This window comes from Malurus melanocephalus, unplaced genomic scaffold, assembly GCF_030028575.1.
Source record: "Malurus melanocephalus ecotype Western Australia unplaced genomic scaffold, MMel_1.1 scaffold_335, whole genome shotgun sequence".
NCBI lineage: Eukaryota > Metazoa > Chordata > Aves > Passeriformes > Maluridae > Malurus > Malurus melanocephalus.
The window spans coordinates 445,657-452,062 of record NW_026623567.1 but is presented as its reverse complement, the minus strand read 5'-3'; the positions used below and the strand labels follow the sequence as shown (position 1 = coordinate 452,062).

The following is a 6,406-nucleotide window of genomic DNA, read 5'->3' as shown; positions in this document are numbered from 1 at the left end:
GCACAGGGCTGGCCAGTGCTCACCATGCATCAGATTGCAGTGAAAGGTTTTATTGCCCAGTCAGCTCACCCATATCAGTCAGCTATTTGGCTGAAGGGGAGGTGTCCATTCAAAGTCAGTTTACAGCAGAGGCTTTATTTTTATTTTAAAAGCATCTGGAAATTAAAAATCCCCTTTGGCATTCGTCCACTTTGGAGAGAGAGCCAGGCCTGTCGTCTGGCCAAGCAGCCCTGCTCTAGCTGAGCTGGGTGGATCCAGTGCTGGGACATTTTCCTAACTCGAGCAGGAGTGGGATGTTGGCTTTCTTCTAGCAGCTCCATGAGCTCCCCATGCTGAGTGTTGGTTTGGTCTTCACACCGTGTGTGTGACACCACRTGGATGTCAYTCAGAGCCATTCAGGGTGTRCTGAGCTCTTCCCCAGCCCAGGACMAAGAGCAATGCGAYGGACAGTGAGAGCAGGGTTCGCCTCAGGTGAAGGGCAACCATGAAAAACATGGGTTGTTTATTTTCATCTGCAGGCTTGACAAGTGACATTGCCCAGGACTGGCTGAACCTGGTGGAACAGGAGTGCTGAATTTATAGCAGAGCCCTGGTAAGTTCTCCATGAGCAGCGTTTTTCCCCCAAATCCACAACAATATTGAATTTTTCCTTGGCAGGGTGGCAAACCCAAGGTGGGTCATCTCTTGAGTCAAGGGATGTTTCAGAGAAAAGAAAAACAACGGGAAGTAAATCCAACATCCTCATGCAGGTATGGTTGCATAGATCTGTTTGTCATCCTGCAGGGAAACAGTAGGAAAAGTGGAAATGTCCAGCCTGCTCTGGCAGCTGGCACTCCAGGCTTTCCCCTACATCCCAGGAGGGCCTGGGTTGCCCTCCTGCCCTTGTGGGAGCTCCCCAACCTGGGGCAGCTGCAGCCAGCGGTGCATTCTGTGCCTGATCCGTGCCTGGAGGGAATGAGGGCTAYTGCTGGTGAGCATCTCTTGTGGCAGGAGAGGAAGGGGATGCCCCTCAGGCTGGGACAGGGGATCACACACACACAGAACCATCAGCCCTCAGCCTGTCCTCCCCAACCTGCCCCGTCCCACCAGCTCCTGCTTCCAGGCTCAGTCCCCATCCCTGCTCCAGCATGTCAGCACCAGCTGGTCCCTGCCAGAAAATTCCACCACTGGTACAGCCCAGAGAGGGCCAGGCATGAGGAGACACGAGTAAAGACTCTTCTCTAATCTTAGCTAAGCCCTTACAAAGCCCTTCTGCACAGACACAAATGAGACTTCTTCAGAGTCTCATAAAACTGAGAAAGCTACGGCCAGACCCTCATGGCAATGGCAACAKGCCCTTTTTAGCACAAAGCCTATCTTCCCACATTGGATTTCAAGTCCCTTTTTCAAAGTATGGAAGCATTAGATCTTTCCAAAGAAAGGATTTCCTGAATTATTCTAACACTAAAAAAAAAAGTATTCTTCTCTGCCCTGGCTCTTACAGGCAGCTGAAGTGCTTGGCTGAAATGGTTCTTTTTTCTAAAAAAAAAATAAAAGCCAGAGTCATGACATAAGAACAGGATCTTGTACTTAGAAGGGACATGAACCTCCAGAGCAGGCTGTGCTACCAACTCTGCCTCTAATAATAGCTGCCAACTTTGTGAGCATTGTACATTGTTTAAAGAATCTAATCGAGTTATATATTCCTTTTGAAGTCAGACAACTTTGATTTAACAATGGCTTCAGAGCTTTGAAAAACCCAGTCTTTTCTAGTTTGTCTTCCATGATGGTTCCTTACCTGTCTCCCATTGCTGAATAAATCATTATAAACATAAACCAGATGCCTAATGCTAACAATAACTTTAGAGAGCCCTGCTTCCCCCAAGATGTATGGGCAATGACTAACACACTTTTAGCCTCCAGACTTAATTTAAAGCATTCTGGAATTGTGCACTGGTGAGATGAAGGCTGCCCAAGACAATAACTTTTACATTAAATATAATCTCTGTCTTTAGCAGCAACAAAGTCAAGGTTGTTCTCCCTCAGCCCCRGTGTCTCAGCTGGCTGTGGGCGCTCTGCGAGCCTGAAGGCATTGGAAAAGGAAGACCAGCTTAAAGAAAATGAAGTGTCTGTGTTTGAATGCATGGGAGCAGCAGCCTATGTGACCTGCAGTGAGCGTGCAGCAGCCAGGCACCGCTCCTCCCAGCACAAGTGTGACAAGGGACAGACAGTGCTGAGTCTCCAGACACACTGTCCCCCTCTGGAAGAGCAGCAAACACTCGAGCTGCCCTCAGCTGAGCTGCAGCGCTTTGAAACCCGCAGCTCACCTTTGCTGGATACCGCGGCTGTGCGGGGCAGCGCAGGGGCTGTGCCGCTGGAAGATGAGCGCTCCTGACCCAGAGACCTCAGGCTGCGGAAAGCCTGCAGCTAACAGCTGCTCCAGAGCCGCTCTGCAGGGAATATMTTGCTTAACAGAGGAACACATTTAAATGCATTACTAGCACAGCTAAATTAGTGTCTGGAGATTGAGCTCTGGCAAAGAAACAAGGTTTTGAAAGCTTCCTTCAGTATTCTTTCACTTTCCTATGTCTGCACACACTGAACCTACAACTGGGTTAATCTTGCCCTTTTATTTTCATGATCTTGTCACCCCTGTTCTACGAGGTTTTCTGTCTTCCTTGGTTTGGTTATTTGAAGCAATAACTAAAAAGTGGAGAGGAGAAGAAAGGATGGGAGGAAATCTTTCAATTTGCCAAAGTTAAGGAAATTAATGTTAGATAAACTCTTCCACGCAAATGTGCTTTGCCCTTGTGACGTTGCCGGCGCAGCGTGGCACAGTGGGAAGCTCAGTACAGAATTTCCTGACACAGAGTGAATGAAAAAGAGCCATTTCTAAAAATATACCAACAAGGAGGCTCATGGGGAGCTTGGGGCGGATTATTTCTCTTCCCTGAACTTCATGGCAAAACCCCTAATTTGTTGAGGGACCTTTTGTGGCAGTCTCCCCAGCATCCTGGTCACACTGTCATCCAATGATGTGTTTGTAACCCTTGCAGAGATATCCCGTAAAAAATAAAAGCACCCCAAAACAATCAGGGGGAAATTTTCCAGAAGCTCACCCTTTGCAGGAAATTTGTGTTACATTTGCATCACTACTTAGCCTTTCCTAATTCCCAGCTGCTTGGTAAAGCTTCAGCCCTAGACTGGTTTTTTTTAATTCTAATTTTCAAATGAAACCTCACCAAATTATTTGATATGGACGAGGTAAAGCAGAATGGCTTGAGAGGAGTAAAGGTTACAGACCAAACATCTCCCAGGAAACTTTTGCCACCTGTTTCACCTTTGTGCTCAACAACAGGAGAGATTCTTGCCAAACCAGACCCCATGAGCTCTCCAGCCACAATTGTAGCAGCACCAAATCCATCTCYAGAGGAGGTTACTAGGGCATTAGAATGCAAAAGACCATGATTTATGCATTTTGAACTGTGTTTTTGATTATTTTGGATAGCRAGCAAACCCTGAAAATCATCTTTTACAGAAAACGTTAATTCTAGATGATCGTTTTCCCTTATAAAGAATGATTTACCTGTCTCTGTGGGGATGTACTTTCTGTACAATAGAGCACATGTCTGTTCTGGTTCCTTACATATGAGGTACAGATCCCAGGCAAGCAGCTGTCCTGGGCTATTGTGGGGTTTCCATGACAAATGGGAATCTTTTACAGGCAGCTTTTCATTTTTTCTTCTGAAAGCCTCAATACACTGGCAGTTGTCAGAGTCCTGTGAACTTTCATACTTATTATGCCATCACCACTATAAATGCTTTCAAATYAACAACCAGCCAGATTTCCTCTCTATGACCAAGCAGGAAAATGAAGAGAAAAGACAGAAATTATTACATTACAGAATRCCTTCTCCCCAGTCCCACTTAGCAAACCCTTTGTAAAGTGATCTGAAAAGTTATTTACATTGGGATACATCTAAGGGGATGAATAAAAGCAAACGTTCCAAAAAGGGATCACAGCTGTTTCCTTTCTTATCCCTGCCTGTCTGTGCTCCTGAGCAATTGCCCTCATGCTGGTGTCAGGCGGGATCCTTACAAAATAGTGAGAAACACGCATTTTAAGTATTATCATAAATTAWTTTTTATTGATTTTTAGCTTATTGCTTTCTCCAGTTCCTGTTTGTCTTTGGAAAGGAGCATCTTTGGTCTGTGCATGGACAAGGGCAGCTCATGGAGAACAGCCCTTTCTGTAGGAACAGATCCACTCCCGCACTGGCAACAACAGGAGGAACAGAATGAAAAGCAGGTCAGCATTGTAAGGGGAATGTTTTCCAGGAGTGTATTGCAGAGCTGTCCCACCACTGCTGACACAGGTTTACAGACACTCAAACGTGGTGGGATGCACAGCAAAAGGCTGGAATCACAGCCTGAGTACATCAGAGTGCCAGGTGTCCACTTGGTGCATCTGGCACAGAAATCCTACATCTGAAAATAACAAGTGATATTAAAATGTTGAGTAAATTCACTATTTGTCTTTTCTCACGACTTCAAATTCTTCCTGTTAATTGCTCCATCTTTTGASAGTGCCTTTTCAAACCAGGATCAATGGCCCCGTCTGCTTGGCAGTGAGAAGTGGAGTCTCAGTCTTTGATGAGGACTTGAAGGGCTCCAAGACCTTCGATGGTCACTGATGGGAGATCACATTCAGGCAACCCCAGGGATCCCCCTGGKCTGGCAGCCTATGGATAAAATCTGTGAGAGTGTCTTAATATCCTCAAAAAATTGCCATGGTGAGTAATCCCCTGAGATTTGGTGCTGCCCTCATAAACACAGGCTGTCCTTTTTTTATATTTAAACATCAAAGGATGCCATTTGCTTTTAAAGTGATGTTTGGTGTTAATATTCYGCTCCTACAGGCCAGTTGGATCGTGGGGACGACACAGTCATCTCAAAATAAAGGTCTGCCCTGCTGACTGATAGGCTTGAAAAATTGCAACAAATGCTGATGCACAGCTCATTTATACGAGACACAACTGGTGGTGGAAAATGCTCTGTCCTGGAAATGTGCACATATGTTTTATTTCTACCTTCATTGAACAGAAGAGAGAATTTTGTATTCCTGTAGYTTTTATAACTCTTCTGTCACCCTGCTATAACTTGTGGCAAAACTTTAGCCTTGAGGAACTGAGGYGGGGGAGCTTTTATCAAGGGGGCTYCTTCATGCCACAGGTCCAACCAAGAGGCACTGCCAGGGCATAGGTTCAAATGGTGATGCAAAAATTGGAAAAGCAGCAAATTTTATTATCCCTGTACTTGTGGGGCAGACTGAGGATCTTTAATGGCTTTTGATGTCTTGGGGACAGAGCTGTCAGGGCTGTTTCTTGTCATCTCTGTGTCTTGCATAGCTTTTGGGGTTGTATGGGAGGAGATCACAGCAGAGAGAAAGGMAGATACAGACCACTCTGTTCTTAGCCTCTTGGCTAAACTCCAAGTATTTTAARCATTTCTGCTAGGGGTCGATTCCCCCAGCGAGCCCCACAGCTCTCATCTCTGACAGCTGTAAATCAAAGACTGTTCACAGGAGATCAGCACATGCCAATATTGTTTTAGACTTTATGGCATGTGCACTTCATATATCGATAGCAACGGGCCATCTCTCCCTGCAAGCCCTTTAGTGCTCCTGTGATTGTGTTTTGATTTAGTGGACAGGAGAGAAAAGCACAATGAAAGTCAGGAAAATGATTAAATGCAAAGATTTGTTCATCTTGTGAGACCCCTTGTAAATAATTTAGCACAGATCTTTAACAAGTCGCACTCCAAAGGGAAAAAAGATCTTTAACAAGATTTCACACTCCAAAGGAAAAAGTAGGTCCACTTTAAACCCTGCTTTTTCAATTTGGATGTTTAAATCAGTACTGTAGTCTTTTAAAGCAGCCAGACTCTGTAGAAATTGCCATAGAGAGACAGATACAGAGTTCTGGTTGCCAAGTGTAAAGGAGAAAAATGTGAGAAACTCTATAACAGGCAAACATGGGGTAATCTCCCTTCCCCCAGAAGAGCTCATCCAAGCCTTGGAGACAAGTTAAAATATTAAATCAAGAGGCTTTGCCCTTCCCAAACCACTGTTCACTTGAACTCTGCGGTGATGGTTTTCTCCACAGGAAGATCCTGCAAAGCTTTTGATAATTTTATGGGAACACCTCATTGCATATTTTAAGAATTCCCTTTACCATCTCTCTCCCAGAGCCTCTCCAGTAAAATAAAGCTGGAGACATCCCATCCTGAGGCCATTGGGTATCTGCCCACGTGGAGCAGCCTCCACTGGCACCGCTGCTCCAGGGCACGGGCGAGGCTCGTGTGGGGAGCGTGGATCCCTCCCAGGAGACACCTGATTCCCAGGGAARGGAGCACAGGGCAATTAGTC

The 6,406-nt window shown here is 45.6% G+C and overlaps 1 long non-coding RNA gene across 1 annotated transcript; it reads left to right on the top strand.

Annotated features, from left to right (window-relative positions):
* The first annotated feature begins 4,101 nt into the window (after nucleotides 1-4,101).
* On the top strand, nucleotides 4,102-6,099 carry LOC130580456 (uncharacterized). Its single transcript, XR_008966111.1, has 3 exons — nucleotides 4,102-4,288; nucleotides 4,567-4,772; nucleotides 4,899-6,099. It is a non-coding gene; the product is annotated as an uncharacterized LOC130580456 (long non-coding RNA).
* Nucleotides 6,100-6,406: the final 307 nt, after the last annotated feature.